This window comes from Protopterus annectens, chromosome 1.part0, assembly GCF_019279795.1.
Source record: "Protopterus annectens isolate FY-2018-M chromosome 1.part0, PAN1.0, whole genome shotgun sequence".
NCBI lineage: Eukaryota > Metazoa > Chordata > Ceratodontiformes > Protopteridae > Protopterus > Protopterus annectens.
Genome location: NC_056725.1, coordinates 339,299,685 through 339,317,822, shown reverse-complemented (window position 1 = coordinate 339,317,822; position 18,138 = coordinate 339,299,685).

The following is an 18,138-nucleotide window of genomic DNA, read 5'->3' as shown; positions in this document are numbered from 1 at the left end:
TTTTGATCAAATAATACATTATTACTTAACCTCATTGCAGAAACACTGCAAATTTCATTGGAAGGAAATGGGTTATAATAAAGGATCACTATACAGTTGAAATACACAAAGTTATAACATACAGATTAATATTGAGTATTAATAAATATAGTATACAAATGTTGCAGAAACGGTTACAATATAAAAAATACAGAGTATTTGTTTACTTAGATTTAATTTTGTAGGACCCCATTATATTATTTCGGCATAGATGGGCAAACTTGAAAATATGAATGAAAGAAGACACTGACCTCTAGTTATTACATAGAAGACACTGACCTCTAGTTATTACATAGAAGACACTGACCTCTAGTTATTACATAGAAGACACTGACCTCTAGTTATTACATTCTCCTGGATACAGTTATACAGAGCTAACATGTCCCGAGCTTATACAAAAATAAAAATGTTGAAATAAATCACTGAAACAATAACATTCCATGCATGTAAAGCTAAGTGTTTAGTAAAACTATTTTTTTCTCACTCATCCAAGTGAGATAAAAAAAAGGATCTTTGGAAGTATGCATTTTATTTAGAAGCTGTGCAAAGAACTAGTGTATGACAGATGTATAAATTAACCACAATGTAACTTTAAAAGCATGTAAACCACTTCAGATGTTTGTTCTTTCTGAAATGCATGTGTGTGGGTAATGTGACTAAAAGCAGGTATAATGGACAAATGAATCCAGTTCATTTTCGAACATAAACTCAGAGTTCATCTCTCCTGGTGTTTATAAATCTCTAAAGATCACTCTGCTTTAGATTCAGGCCGCACTTTAATCTTTTTATGGAGAATGACAACAATGTGTCCATATAAGCATCAGTTTGGTCAAGAAGCATTAATAAATCAATTAGGTTTTCAGTGCTTGTACACACACATCAAAATTGTTGAGTTTACAATATTTTGGAGGAGGTTTATACAACGACTAGTTTCACAGAAACATTAAAGGAATACATTGACAGGATAATGCGAGCTGTTCAACCACTCTACTTTCTGTATTACATGTAACACCATGATGTTGTTGCCTGAGACACACCAATGTTTAAGTTCATTCCAGATGTAGTTTAAATAACTAATTATTCATAACAAGATGTCATCATCATCTGGGTTTAAAAGGTAAAAGGAATTAATCCATCTTGATATCTACAATGCACACTGACAAAACTACTGAAATGATCCCTGGGAGCAAAGGTGCATAGAGGTGACAGTTACGGAAAATATCAGATTTTTTAAGAGCCATTTAAAATGCCTCACACAAATCATTTGATTATTTAATAGTTAAACATAGCATTCATTAATCGATGTGCTCCATAAGCTACTGATGAAATATATTTATTTGTTACAAAGCAATAAGAATAAAAAATTCACGACTATCACTTAGATATGAAAATAATATATTATTTATTTCAAATACATAGTTTAATACCATATTGATATAATTAATAGAACTTATGTAGTAGCTTTAACATATTTTATACATAATATTATAAATTATACAATGACTGACTATTAACATTCAAAAACAAGCACGTTGATTTTTCAGCACAACCAGGCCTCTTGTAAATCAAGCATATACTAATGGGAAAAAGTCCAGCCATCCAGACTTTCTTCTATTAATTTATGCTACAGAAACTATATTTTTTTATTTAAAAAAAAAAAAAACTTCCAAAAACTGGAGATTTCAAAACAATGAGGCAGATGGGATAGAGAAAAATACAAGAATAATCAGGTACCTTATGCAAACTAGAGAAATGTATCTGATTACCCTTAGATTTTCTTTGTCCTGTGCCTCCTTTACATTGAAAGTCTGTCGATTTCATTTTTTTAATTTAAAAAAAAAATGCAACTGAGATCTTCCTTTTCCCAATTGCTTCCTTTACATAGTACTGATGTATAAGTGGGGGAACGTAATTCTCAAACTTATGCACAGTGCAAGAGCAGCATGCCCCCATTATGCAAGGACATTATTCAAGAAAAGTAAGTATCTTTTTTCCTTAAATAATGTCATTGTGTAATAGCAATGACCCACTACTGGGTGTGGGTAATCCTGGATTTACCTTCACCCAGCCATGGGTTAATGCTATAATACTCTATATGTAATATTTATTTAACTTGAAAAGCATATATAGCATGAGAACTGAATCTATAGAGCCACTTCAGCAGAATAGAAATTTGCAAATAATGTGAGATTGCCAGTGTCATAAACCTAACTGCAAAGTGTATTAAACTACATCTCTTTCAAACCGAACAGCCAAAATTGTTCTCCTCTTAGGCTTCTGGGCTAGCTTGAGCACAGTGGGGTGACCATGTAGCTTCTGGCAGGGGGGGCACATTAAGGGAGTGGGAGGAAGGAATATTTTTTCTTATTATAGTTCACTCAAAGCTCAGATGTCTAAGTTATGCTTCTGGTATGCATATTGTACCATCAAAATCTAATATTTTCTTAAAATATGTTATTACTGCATGTTTTTCCTTAGTTATTTAGGCTATGTGTTATAAAAGAAATTGTCTACCATAATTAACTTGAGGGTAGGATGTCTAAAATCGTAAGTTCTTTAAACCATTGTATGATGCTGTACAGGTCAGTTTTAATTAAATATGGTGGGAGGTGGTAGATCTTGAAAGTACTCATTTTATATACAACCCACCCAGATTTTGGATACAATTTTCCTCTGGATCATCTCTTTGCATCCTTTGTTTTTAAAAAAGAAACACCATTATTAAATTATCACTTATGACGTAGGCAATAATACAATTATATAAATGAAAACAAATTATATCAACATATTTTCAAATGCAAACATTATACATCACTTATAATCTATCCAGTCATTGTCAGTCAAACATAGTTCATTTTAATTTCTGCCTTCCCTTAAACCTCATTCCTCCTCCAACACATCATTCTGCATGTATTGTATTACAATTTGTTTATGCAATTTACTCCTACACTTTTCCAAAGATTCCACTTCCAGTTTTCTATCTTTGTTACTATAGTCACTATTTTTAGTACATTCAGTTTAGACTTAGATTTCTGTTTTTTAGTAACTATTTTTTGGCAGCCACTACAATTAAACTCTGCAAGGCCTTATTATGTCTAGACAATTCCGATTATGTATCACAGCTCAAAAAAACAAAATCATTTCCTTAGTTAAACCTATTGCTCACCCAATATTTCTCTCAGCCAGTATTTCAGATAGAGTAGTGTGCAGGGAATTTTTAAAATTTGACAACTCATTATACTCCCAAAAATACATGTTCCCAATTATCTCTTTCTTCACCATCACATCTCCAACATTTGCTATCTACCTGAGGAAAAATTCTTTGGAGTCTGCTTGGGGTATAAAAACACCTATGCAAGTAGTTCAAAGCAAAGATCCTAAATCTTTTAGACTTTATTGCATATTCGGGAGCCATACATACGTCCCCTCATTGTTTCTTTGTGAATAGTTTGTCCAATCTTTCTTTCCAATTCTATCTAACATCCTCTGATTGATTCCTATAGTTATCATGCAATATTTTATATGCCCTTATAATTATCCTTTTTGAAACATCAGCTTCTGTTCTAGACTCTACTAAAAACTCTACCAGTGCTACTGTTTCACTCAGGATCCCCTTATTTCTTTCTTTTTGCCTATACTCTGATATGGATCCTTCATAGGGAGGCAATTTGTAGCCTGCAGTACAAATGAATCGTTGGCGTCTTCCCATTCAATTACCTTTCCCTCTCTAATTATTTGCTCCCAATACCATGTCTCCTTTGTCAGTTTTCTCCAGGAAATTCCAGCCCCTCTTGCATATTCTCTATACCAATAATTGCAGTGATCCCTATTGGTAGAATCTTCTTTTCCATCCCCATGTTGGCTTAGTTCTTAGAATACTTTCTGCTAATTTAAGAATATAATAGTGTGTATAGTCGTGGTTATTGTTATTCTCCTTAAGGATCTGCAACCAAAATTCAAGTCTCTCCTTGTTTCTTGAGTCCCCCCCCATTTCATTGTCATCCCTTTCCACTTTGAATTATAGCTTTCTGCTTGTTCTATGTAGAGGAGCCTTAAATGTATAGCTCTGAAATAACTCTTAAACTCAGTTAATCCCAAACCACTTTGTTCTATTGAAAGGATCAACTTATCTCACGTGACTCTTGCCATTTTGCCCTCCCACACAAAATCCTTCATCTCTTTATTAATTGCAATCCACAAGTTCTCTTCTGATTGAAAAAAAATATGCCTGACTTGTGTATAAAACTAAAGAAGCTAAATATATTTTCACTGGGTGTATCTTGCTATTCATATCCATAAAACAGAGCTTCCAGTTTCTCAGTTTGGCAGAGCTGCTCAGAGTTTGGCATTCTAAGCCAGAAATCTGGAGTGCATCTCAGAGATTCAAAGGCATCCACTGAAATCTTCCAAACATAAGTAGAATTTAAGCCATTTTCTTGCACTTGTGTACTGTTTTTCACTGTACTGTTGCTTCATTTTATACAGTTTTTGCTGCTTTGACTGTTTCATTCTGTACTTGTTTTTTTTTTTGTTTCATATGCCTTAAATAGCAGAGGCTAAATTCAGACTTACTGAATCTAGACTGTTTGAAATCAGTGGAGCACTAAAATCAGCTATCTTACATTAGGAGGGCTCCCTGCACCCTTGTGATAGAAGGGTGTAGCTCAGGACCCATCTGAGTTGGAAATTCTGTAATAAAGGTTGAGTCATGGGGCTTTCGTATTGGTAGAACATGTTACAGCCATTTAAATGCACTTGTATTTAGGCACTGCATTTACACTTAGCTGTGCAGTGCACAACGGGGTTAAGCACTGCCGTGTATAGATGAAACCATTTAAAAAGACAAATGTTCCCCAGATAAAAGTTTGGGAACCCTTCCACTGTTCCCAGCTTCTCATCATGCAATGTAGTTGCACACTGCTGCCCAGAGAGCAACCCAGCTGTACATTTTGAGGTGTTGACGCAGGCTTCTAACCCTAAACCTCCCCATTAATTAGCTGAATTTACTAGTCCTACAGCAGAACATGGTCCATCTAGTCCACTCCCCACTACTTATTTCAGAATACACCTGTCATAATGGACAGTTTCCCACCATTTCTCCAGACAGCCAGATTGACATTGGCATCCTGAGACAATGTAACAATTGACCCATGTATATTGCCAACATATTACTCCTAAAATATACAAACACAGTATGAGAGATATGTATCTATACTATGAATCTGCAATCAATGCTCTCTCTCATGTAACAAAAAAAAAAATCAGATATCAAACAGGTTGTCAGCATACACTCTTCACCTCTTCCACAAACCAAGTGCGTAACACATAAGCCCACATACGTGGAGGTACTCACTAGAAGTTTACTAAAAGAGCAGAGACCATGCAAGTGCAGACCTTCTGCACACAAAACAGTCCCAACAAAATCCACTACACATAAAAACCCATTTATCAGTGTCTCACTCAATAAGTTTCTAAGGCAAAACACCTGAAAAACAAATGAATTGGTCATAGGTGACTCCATAGTGAGACACACAGATATCCCTTTCACCAGGCTGGAGAAGTTCACTGTCAGCTGCCTGTCAGGTGCCAGGATCCACCAAATCACACACACACTCAAGTCCTTCAACGACAAGCACTTTTATGACTATCATAGTCCATGTTGGAGTGATTGATTTGAGACGTACCTCACTGGACTAAGAGAGACATTACTGAGCTTTCAGATTATGTGTCCCAGGCAGGTATGTCCTTAGCCCTAAGCAGTATTATAACTTTACCCAGGATAATGCCTCAATACAAACAAAAAAATGATTGACTTTAGCATTTGGCTTAGCTTCTGGTGTCAGTTCAGGAGGATCTGTCATCCTGAGATGATATGGTTGACAGACCATGCTGCTTTGCCAGAGATGGTCTTCACCTGTCACCTCTTGGCTTTTGGTTACTGGTAAAGGTACTTGCCTCTCCCATAGTGCCTTTTTCAGGCAATGTCATAAGAACAAAATTCTCAACATAATAATAGACTCTAGAGACAAAATCAAGGTCATGCTGCTTAATGCTAGGAGTCTAAATTAGAAGCTGCACTCACTGGAAACACTCCTTTCTCTGGAAGATGCTGATGTCTGCACAGTCACAGAGACATGGTTCAAGGCTGCAGAGAATACTCTGGCCATGCAAAGCTACAATGCCTTCCACCAATTCAGATGACAAAATTAATGTGAAAGAAACAAAGGAGGAGGTGTAGTCATCTTCATTAAAGACAAATACACCTCAGGACTGGTTAAACAATAAGACTCCCTAGAGTTACTCCAAGTCCAACTGACTGTAGGAAATCCCCCCCCCATGTCATTGTTAGTTATAGGTCCCCCACCATGAACCACAAAAATCACACCATATACCAGGACCTACTTGAGTCACTCATAATATAGCCAAACACCTTGGTCATGGGTGACTTTAACTATCCTTCCATCGAGTGGGAAACATATATGAGCACAAACAAGCTCACCCTAAGATTCCTGAACTTTAACAAAAGTCCTCTGGAACAGACAGTCTGCACTCACACAAGAAGCTCTAATGTCCTTAACCTAGTACTCACCAATATCGGAGATCACTGCAACACCCCATGTGTGGGACCCACCCTGGTAAAGTCCGATCATAAATTAGTCTCGTACAAATTACAATCATACCTGACCCCCCACCTCTCCTGCCACCACTGACAGCAATGACTCCTATATGGAGGTGTACACAAATGCACCCTTAAAAATGTACTCACCCATACCAGAATGGGTCAAAACAAGGTCTTCATGAAAAAAACAAGCCACCCTGGTAGACATCTAGCATAAACAGGTTATACAACAAAAGAAAGAAACTGCTGTCAAAGAGCAAGAGGGAGCAGTCTCAGCAGAGGAGGAACACCCTCCACAGCTTGAACAAGCAAATTAGGCATCTTGTGAAGTCCTCTAAAGCTAATTATGAAATGAAATTTGCATCCCTAGCTAAGGGTAATCACAAGACATTCTTTAGCTATGTCCAGTTTTGTGCCAAATTAGTACTGGATGGTACCACTCATACTGAACCCAAGGACATCTGAAATCTGCTAGCAGACAGGTTTGGCAAAAACTTCACCTCCCTGTCCTCACCAATCATACCCCAAAGCATACCTGTCACCAGTCCTGTACCTAGTATCTCCCAAGAGCAGGTCATAACCGCACTCTCCAAGGCCAAAAACACAGCCTGTAGGGGACTAGATAACATCCCAGGTTGCCTACTAAATGGCCTAAAACATGAGTTAGTAGAACCACTGGGCACTCTCTTCAAACACAGTCTGAATACTGGCTTCATTCCAACAGGGTGGAAAACAGCAACCATAATACCCTTGCACAAAGGGGTTCCTTCAATCAACCCTGGGAACTATAGACTATATGCCTAACCAGCCTCATCTGTGAGGCCATGGAGAGAAGCATCATGGACCTTATCAACAAAGATATAGGAGACCTTCAATCTCTTAGACCGACCCAGTTTGCCTTCATTAAGGGCAGATCATGCCTGTTAAAACTGGTGAACTTCTTCAAGAATGTCATCAAAGCCATGGATGAAGGCAAAACAGTGTATCCTGCCTATCTCAACTAAGACAAGGCCTTTGACACAATCCCCCACTCAGGCATCATTGAGAAACTCACCCAGCTGGGGATTAACCCATACATCTTTAGATGGGCAGCCAACCGGCACACCGACTGAGCACATACAGTCAGTTGTGGATTCCACCAATACCAGAAAACCTGTCACCGGTGGTACTCCACAAGGATCTGTGCTAGACCTTCTAATGTTTGAAATCTATTTCTCAGAAATCCAGGTGAAAATAGATGGTCTGTGGCTTACCAATTTCACTGATGACTGCAAACCTCTGCTATCATTGAATCCCACAATGGTGTCAACATACTACAAAATGGGCTTACAGTGATAAATGATTGGTGCCAAAGCCACAGGCTTAAACTTATTGCAAAAAAATGCATTATCATCCTCTTCAGCAAAGGAGAAGTCCCTGTAATAATACCCCTGAAGTTCAAACCCAGTGGTGAGAGATTTGGGAATGCAAGTTGATAGCAACTTTAGCTTTGGTTATTATGTGTCTGCAGTGGTAAGCAAGGCCTTCTACATTGCACATCTCATAAGTAAGGGCATAGCATCCAAAGCTAAGGAGGTTATAACTCCCCTGTACTCGTCCCTCATTAGAACAACAATAATGTACAATGCTCTCTTCTTTATATACCTCACCAAACACCTGCAGCAGCTGGAGAGACCTCAGAGATTTCTCACCAAGAAAATTCAGGGCTTTCAACACATGACCTACATGGACAGACTGAAGGCCCTGTCACTGTACTCTGTATTATATAGACTGCTTAGAGGCAACTTGTGCCTGGCTTACAGAGCTATCTTGGACCCTGCCTTAATGGAAATGCTGCAAATCCGCAAATCAAGTGGGACAAGATTCACTTGCTATCGGGACCTCATCCTAGCCTGTGACATTAACAGGACATGCTGGACAGACAGATAAGTTGGCACTCCTCTGGGAAAAACTCCCAATTCACATTAAACAGAGCTTCTCAATGACCCTATTTAAGCATAACTTAGACAATTGAATGGGAAACTGCAAATGTACCCCAGGGGTTCAACATATGTCCGTCTTGTACAGGAGCAGCCAGTGCTAATGTTAGCATCACCATGCAAATCTAGACTATATATCTTGATCTATAAGGGAACAATGGTATATCATGACTAGGCTTGTAAAGGCCAATAGCCTAGGAAACTCCTATGATCCTATGAGTTTTTGTACTATGTTTTGTTTAGTCTCTTCCCACATATCCTTAGCCGCCAGAATAATTTTAATCCATACTCTTAAGTACTTCATTTTATCACATCCCATAAATATGGATATTGCTGAGCCAATTGATCTATGTGGATATGTAGTTTATATCTATTACCTTTGTTTTATCTTCATTAATTTTTGTATCCCAAAAACAGTTGAAACTGTCTCAAAATATTCCACAAAAATGAAATGTTCTTTTCTGGTTTTATCAGGTATAAAATAATATCATCTGCAATTAAAGTGAACTTTTCTTAACTACCATGCTAATTATATCTTTGAATTTCTAAGTCCCTTATTTTCCTTGCCAATGATTCTAAATGTAAAGTAAATAACAAAGGGGAAGGAGGACATTCCTGCCTTATTCCTCTGCTCAAACAGAACTTAACAGAGAGGAACTTCTCAATTTTAATTTTGGCTTCCAGCCCCTCATATATTCTCCTTATCAACCTTGTAATTGTATCAGGAATGCAAATACTTCCATTGCCCTACTCCAAAAAATCCCAGCTTATTCTGTCAAATGTTTTCTCTCATCAAGACCCACCAACAACAGAGGCATTTTCTTAGACTCTTCTTCCTTCTGGATCATCTTTTTTCTGTTAATGTTGTCAGATGCTTGCCTCCATTCCACAAAAGCACATTGATCCATATCTACCAATTTTGGCATCACCTTTGTCATTCTTTTAGCCATTATAGATATAAATCTCTATAATCATAGTTTAGAGTCAAAATGAGTCTATATGAAGATGGATCTGATGGGTCTTTGCCATTTTTGGTATTACAACAACCACCGCTTTATTCCAGGATGTTGATGCTTCTTCCCTTTTAAAACAATGTTAAACAAAACCTTCCAGATTGATGTCATTTTCTTCCCTCTGAGCTTCCGACCTTCCACAGGAATACCATCTATTCTGGGGGACTTTCCTGTAGATTGGTTATACATCACCATTTTCATCTCATCTCACCTCTCCTGATTGGTAGTAATTGAGCCTCATCTATCTGCATCATTGAGTTTTTCTGCTTTGCATACATCTGTTTATAAACATATGACCATGTACCCTGAAATGTATTTTGAGAGGTGTAGACTCACAACAATTTAAAGAGAGGGTAACAAACAGCTATTTACTCTACACCACTAAGTGATAGATAGCAATATGTGACATTGGATGTATTCACTCTACACTGCTAAGTGATGGATAACAATAATGTGACACTGGGTGCAAAAATTCTGTAGGACAGATCAGGAATTGCTAATTGGCAGTAATTTGCTTGGTATGCTTAGTGTTCACCAAAGCACATTCCACTACATTATGCACCACCTAAAACTGCACAACAAAAATTAGTATTTTATGTAGCTTTTCAGCTTGGAGATACAGGAAGTTGTTTATATTTTCTGATTTCTGACAGATGGCGCAGTGGTACAATGGTAGCATTGTCATTTCACAGCAAGAGGTTCTCTGATTCGAGTCTCGGCCGGAGTGCTTCTGTGCAGAGTCTGCATGTCCTCCCTGTGTTTGTGTGGGCTTTCTCAGGGTACTCCCGTTTCCTCCCACAGTACAAAGACATGCATCTGGATCATTTCTCCCCAGGCCTCCACTGAAAATTGGCTTTGTTCTAAGTTGGACTTCGGTAAACAAATGTTAAATAAGTTATGTTACTAAAACTTAAAGAAAACTTGTTTTAGATCAAAATAAGCCTGTATTTACAAGGGGAAAGTGCTTACCTCACCATTTTACTCTCAAGCATTACTGTTCTATTGTTTTCAATCAAATATTTTTTACATTTTTTTACTAACTATGGATATTAATACTATTCAATTCTACTCTTGAATAAAGTGAAAAGTTTAACTGGAAGAAAACAACAGCATAGATTACACTGTCAGCTTGAAGCAGTGCTAGGACTTTTCAGGGATTATATTTTTTTAACCCTTTACTGCTTCAGTTCTCTGGTTTATTTTATGTAAGCAGTCATTTACATTAAAGACCATTTCAGAGAACAAAATGATATTTTTCCCAACATGTAGTGGTCTTGGATTTGGCAAACTTGTAGAAGTCATTTAAAATCCATCTCCCTACTATAAATGTAAATATAATAACAACCACATGCTGCAAATTTGCATGTTTAGACCAGATACTGTGCAGGAAGGGAAAAAAGATACAGGTGTATCAATCTACATCCAGAATAGAATCAAATCAAGGCTGGTAAAGCAGCATAATGCAATGAGTTTCTTCATGCCCAAACAACCATCAGAAAGGTTCCATAGCTATTAAGCCCAATACCATTTTCCTAGGTAATCTAAACTATCCAACTATAGACTGGAAACCTACACCACCACTCATGCCCAAGCACAGAGATTCCTGGACTTTGTCAATACAAACGGCCTAGAACACTTAGTCACAATACTCACTTGGGGAAATCACATCTTGAATCTTTTCCTTACTAATGCAGGGGCATCTTACACCATCCCTTGCATATCTTCTTCACTTGCTAGGTCTGACCATCAAGCAGCTTCCCTTTGAAATAAAACTGAAACCAAAGATCCCTTCCACACAAACTACCTTTACAAATGTCTTGGCAAACTAACTACTCAAGTGATACACTGGCGAGCTTCAAATCCCCACCGAACCCAGTTAACTCTATTGAATATGCAGAAATATATGCCACTACACTGCACCAGCAATTAGCTGCATAGATGAGCTGTACCCCATGGGCACAAGTGTAGGGCAAACCCCAGGAACAAATCCCCATGGTGGAACCATGATATCAACACGCTTTATAATAAAATGAAAAGAAGTTAATTCTCAGAATGTGAGAGCCCTTACCACTGAAATAATCAAACAACTCAAGAGCTTGAGAAAAGTCCAACAAAGCCAAGTTTGATGCTAAAATACCTATTTGAGCCAAAGATACTCACAAGACATTTTTAGCTATGTTTGTAATCTGAAAAACACAATGCTGAGCTGATTGTGAATGATCTACCTACACTGAGGCTGAAGATATAGTGAATCTACTGGCCAATAAATTTAGCTCTAACTTCACCCATCTCTCCCCTCCACCTGTCCCTCAAGATATATCAGAAACTGTCTCACCTCCAGCTATCCTACAAGACCAAGTCCTAAAAGTGTTATCAAAAGCTAAAAATACTTAATCAATAGGTCTTGTCAATATCTTTGGATGCATCTTAAATAGAATGAAGCGTGAATTAACCACACCCCTAATAATACTGTTCAGTCACAGCCTCCATACAGGTTTTGTGCCAAGCAAATAGAGAACAGCTACAAACATTCCCCTGTATAAGGGAGGATCTTCCACAGACCAAGGCAATTACAGACCTGTAAGTCTGACCAGCCTAATATAGAAAGCCATGGAAAGACTTATCATGAAATTAATCAGTCATGGCATAAAGAACCTCCAAACACAGGACCCATTTCCGTTTGGATTCATCAAGGGCAGGTCATGTTTACTCAGCTTGGTAGATTTTTTTGAAATGGTCACAAAAGCAATAGATGAAGACATAAACATAAACATGAAAATCGCGAAATTCGAAATGCCAAACATGTTTCTTGGTCAGCAGCGTGATGGTAGGGATGAGGAAATATATCCTTTTCCCCACTGTAGTGCGGTCTCGGAGTTGGTATATTAAGGTATGGGGTGTGGGGGGCAAAAACATGTTAAAGCAATTATTTAGTGTGATTTTTTACTTACCTGTGTGGCACATTCTGATGATGGTACTTGTTTGGCGTTTCAAATTTTGCAGTTTTCGTGTTTCGCTGTTTATGTAAATCGACCTTTATGTGTTGATGTACATAGACTCGAGCATTTGTCATTTCAGGCTTTTAATATAGACCCATTAACTATGAACCTATGGACCAACATAGTAAAGAATATTTATAGTGTTCAGTTTCTGTCAAACTAAAAGTGGAACCAAGAAACATCATATAAAGGTATTAATTAAACACGTATTATATATGACAGCTAAACTTTGCCATTACATACAGCAATAGTTTCCAGATATAAACAGCTAAACCAAATACCTGTATTTAACACCCAATATGCTACTAATAGCTAGATTAGTTGAACATTTCAAAAGGAGAAAGAATATATGTAACCTGGTGGGTGATTTGCCTTCAGAGTTCCTCCTAATTTCAGTTAATCTTTTTTTTTCTTTCTTTCTTTCTTTCTTTACATAGGCCTTACTGACTTTGAAAGTTTGATTTGATTCCTTACAAAGCATTATACAATATGGAAAGAATACTTCCTTTTTTCTTGAAGTTATGAATTTGGACTATAGTTTCCTACAGATTATTCCTTTTGCACAGTATTATGTGACCATGGAGTTAATATATATAAGTGAGAGAGTGCTAGGGCAAAGCTCTACACTAAGGGATATGGTAGTGTGAAGCTCCCATTGTAGAACTATTGATTCACTGGAATCAAACAGATATAAATGACTAATGCAATGCTATGGTAGTAACAGTGTGTCACAATTCCTTATTTGTGCAATGTATTCAGTAGGTCAGGTGGGTCACACTGCAGAACTAGTAGCAATGTGCTGCAACCGCTTCTTTGTTTCTTGCATCATCCAAGATCTGTTGTTGGTCAGATATGATATTCTGGATGCATGATTAGTTATGATCACTGAAAGTATCTATATTTTATCTCCTGTAACTTTTGCTAAAATTACATCATCAGGTCCAAGTATAAATTTATTAAAGCATAATGTAGTGTGAGTATTGTAGTTATATGAGGATATGTTCCTGCTAAAATGGTACTACAGTGGATAATTTAAGATGAATTAGGTTTAAGATAATTAAGATCCATTAAATTAGTGGAATCAATATAATGCAAAAAGCCATCAAATTATTTTATAGCAAAATCAGATAAAAGCTCAATATATTAGGTTCTAGAGGAACCTAACAGAACCAAGACGCTATCCTCCAAAAAAAAAGGAAGTCAATCTAGTGGTCCCCTGCCATAAACAAACTCTACAACAGAAGAGAGAAACTGTTGCAAAAAAGAGTAAAATCCCATGATTGGAGGAACTCCCTGGTCAGCCTCAGTAAGAAGCTAAGATCTCTCATAAAATCCTCCAAAGCTAGTTACAAAAACAAAATTTCCACTGATTCTAATGACAACCACAAAGCATTCTATAGCTATGTCAATAATCTCAATGACAACACTCAGATCTGCTTTGAGTTATAGAACAATGGCACTAAATATACAGAACCAACTGATATTGCCAATATCCTGGCAGATAGGTTCAGTGCTAACTTTACCCCTCTCTCACCCCCTGAAGGGCCCATCTCTATACTGGAAGAATGCAAAGTTCCTGTAATCACGACTACACAGTTAAAAAACACACTCTCCAAATCTAAGAACACAGCATCCATGGGACCTGACAACATCCCAGGCTGCATTCTACACAAACTGCAGAATGAACTGGCAACCCCCCTAAGTACCATGTTCAGTCATAGCCTCACCTCAGGCTTTGTACCCACTGAATGGTGCACAGCAATGGTTATCCACTCCACAAAGGGGGAGCCACCACAGACCCCGAGAACTACCGCCCCATTAACCTGATGAGACTGGTCTGCAAGGCTATGGAACATATCATCATGGAACTTATAAAGAATGACATTGGTAATCTCCAAACTCTGGACCCTACCCAGTTCGGGTTTGTAAAAGGCAGATCATGTCTCCTAAACCTGATAGACTTCTTTGAAGCACTCACCAAAGCCGTAGATGAGGGTAAGGTGGTTCACACAGCCTATCTAGATCTTGTCAAGGCTTTCAACACCATCTCCCACTCTGGAATTATAGATAAACTCACTAAACTAGGTATAAATCCCTATGTCACAAGATGGGTTGCCAACTGGCTCACTGACAGAACCCACACTGTGAAAGTAGCAGACTCTACATCCAACTTCAGACCAGTGACAAGTGGAGTACCACAGGGTTCAGTCCTGGGTCCTCTCCTGTTTGGTATCTACTTCTCTGAAGTACAGGCTAACACAGAAGGTCTTTGACTAACAAAGTTCGCAGATGACTGAAAACTAGGAGCCATAATCAAAACTCCTAATGATGTGGAAATCCTACAAAAGGGCTTCACTGAGACAGATGCCTGGTGTCAAAGCCACGGCCTCAAGCTCAATGCCAAAAAGTGCATTGTCATCCCTTTTGGTAAAAACTCTGTACCCATGAACTACCACATAGGTGGTAGTCTACTTAACACTGAAAGTGTTATAAGAGACCTTGGGACACAGGTGGACAGTAGTCTCTCCTTTGATAATCACATCGCCTCAGTAGTCAGGAAATCCTTCTACGTGGCACACCTCAAAAGATTTCTCATCCAGGAAAAAAGAGGTCATTGTTCCCCTCTACTCATCACTTATTAGACCCATTATAGAGTACAATGCCCCTTTTGGTATGTACTCACAAGACATCTACAACAACTGGAAAGGCCACAGAAATACCTCACAGAGAGGATTACCAGCCTCAAACAGATGCCCTACGCAGACCATCTAAAAAAACTCCAGCTTTACTCCATTGCATATCACCTACTCAGAGGTGATCTCTGCCTAACATACAAAGCTATGTCAAACCCAGAGCTGTTGGACATACTTCACCTAAAAAAATCCCAATCCCTCCCAAGCTACATGCTCTAGGGACCTAAACCTTGTCACCACAATAAACAGAACATGCTGGAGGGATATATTCCTGTCCCAGATACTTCCCATACTCTGGAACAAACTACCTATCTATATCAAACAAAGTTCCTCATTAGTACTCTTCAAGAAAAATCTTGATGATTGGATGGGAGATAGGAAATTCATCCCGGGGATCACTTATGTAGCTCTGCTCGACAGGGGCACAGGAAAATAATTTTCTTGAGTGGCGAAAGCCAGGGTACCATTTGGCTAGGCTTATAAAGGCCCTAGGGCTAATAGCCTAGTACCTACCTATGAACCTATATTAAAAATAGTTTTGCCAGTCAGACAATACAGAAATAAAAGTTTCAGTGTCTCTCTCAGATGTTCATGAATCGTTTAAGTCATCTAAAGTGCCATCAAGGAAAACTAAATTGTTTTCATAATCTGCTTCCCTGTCTGTCTAGTTAGAACAGTAACATTCTAAAATATTTTAATATTTCTTTGAACAGATGGGATTAAAACTAAAGATGTAAACAATTTAGAAAATAATTTATCAGATACTTTAGGCTGCTAGTGAGCAGCATTCTTACTATGACGTCCACTGCCTCAGATCTGATTTTAGATAAGATATTGAGTGTACAAATGATTTTTTAGTATTTTCATATTAAATGGATTATCCTCATAACACTACTACTGATTTGCTGGTGAGTTCTAGCAATGCTATGGCCATCATGTCCTGTTTATGTCACAGACCATATTCAGATGCTTAGAATGAGTATTTCTCATGCTTTTTTTTATTTTTCAGACGTGCAACAAATCCATCAGAGTGGCATCAGCGGATACCTTGTAAGCTAGGCAGAGACTGATGCTCAGCAGTCTGTCAGAGACAGAGTACAAGGATAAGGCTTTGAGACCATTCACATAGAACTCGCTGATTACTACCTGTATTCTTTTTGTAAGGAATCTCTGTGGTCTCTCAAGCTAATTCAAGTGCCTTGTCAGGTACATGGCAAAGGATGCATTGTACTCAATAACCGGTCTGATGAGAACCAAGTACAGTGGAACAATGACCTCCTTGGACCTGAATGCCTTGCCCTAGATAATAATAATTATAAGTAATAACTTGAAAATGAGAACAAATCCATACACACACACACACACACACACACACACACACACACACACACACACACACACACACACTCACACACACACACACACACACAAACACACACATATATAAATATAGAAGAGTAGCTAAGTAAATTGGTATATAATAGAACAGTAGACAAACTGAAACCCTGTGCAGTCCCTCAGACTGGTGCCCAAGTCACGGACGTTTAAATGAATGAATATGAGCAGGCTGAAAAGAGATACTAAATGAATGCTGGAAATGCTTTCCTGGTACTCCACTTCTGCCAGCAATTGCACACCCCAACAGCTTGCACCTGAAGTAGCCACCTCCTTCACCTTAAACTAGATATGTGTCAATGCCAAGAAAGATAAAGACAAGAGACATAATTGCTAGCACATACACATGAATTACAGACCCATCAGCCTAACAAGCCTCATCTGCAAGACCATGGAACGGGTCATAACACATCTAACTAAACATGGTATTAAAAGTCTTATAAGACCCCCCCCCCAGAAGTTTGGCTTTGTTAAGGGTAGATCCTAACTAATGAGCCTGCTAATGTTTTTGAGAAGGTAATGCAAATCATGGACAGTCATCACACTGTTCATAAAGCATACCTTGAGCTCACAAAGGCATTTGATACTAAACCAAATGCCAACATTATCAACAACCTAAATACACTCAAAATTGATCCCTATGTAGTTAAATGGAGAGTTATTTGGGGGAGGGACAGAACCCACCCTGTGATGGTGGCAGACATGTCCTCAGACAGGAAGAAAGTATGAGGTACCAGAGGGTTCCCCGCTGTGCACTCTGCTATTTGGCATATACATTTCTGATCTACAAATTTAAAAACAGGAACTCTGGTTAACCAAGTTTGCTGATGATTGTAAACTGGATGTTACACTTAAAACTCCTTCTGATATGCAGAAGCTGCAAAAAGAAAGTACAGTTGTATAAAATCTTAGCATAACAGTAGATGTCCTTGTCTTCACTACTGCAGTATTCATTACAAATGGGATTCCCTGCCATGAAGCCCACCATCCAGCCAGTTGTCCAAAGACTATCATTGCTTTAAGGTACACTGAACATCACCTACAAACTCCTTGCATAGCATAGAACATAAAGGTGACTTTCAGGTGTACCATCATCAGAACTTCTTTGCTGCCAGTCCAAATGCTGTTTTTAACCATCAGTCTGTTACATCCATCCGTTGTTGGACATTTTTCTGTTTATTGGCATTCCAGTGATTACTCCTGTTTGCTGAAGTCCTCACTGTTGCAGATAATCTAGTTGTTTATTTTGTTCTTTTTTCTGATTGTTTTGGGCTGTTGGGGGGGGGGGGGGTTAATGTCATCCAGGAAGGGTAAATGCCAGTGAGGCAGACTGATTCCCTATAAAGACTGCCATGATGTGTCCTTTTTGCCTAGGAGCTGGTCACGACCATGCATCTTGTT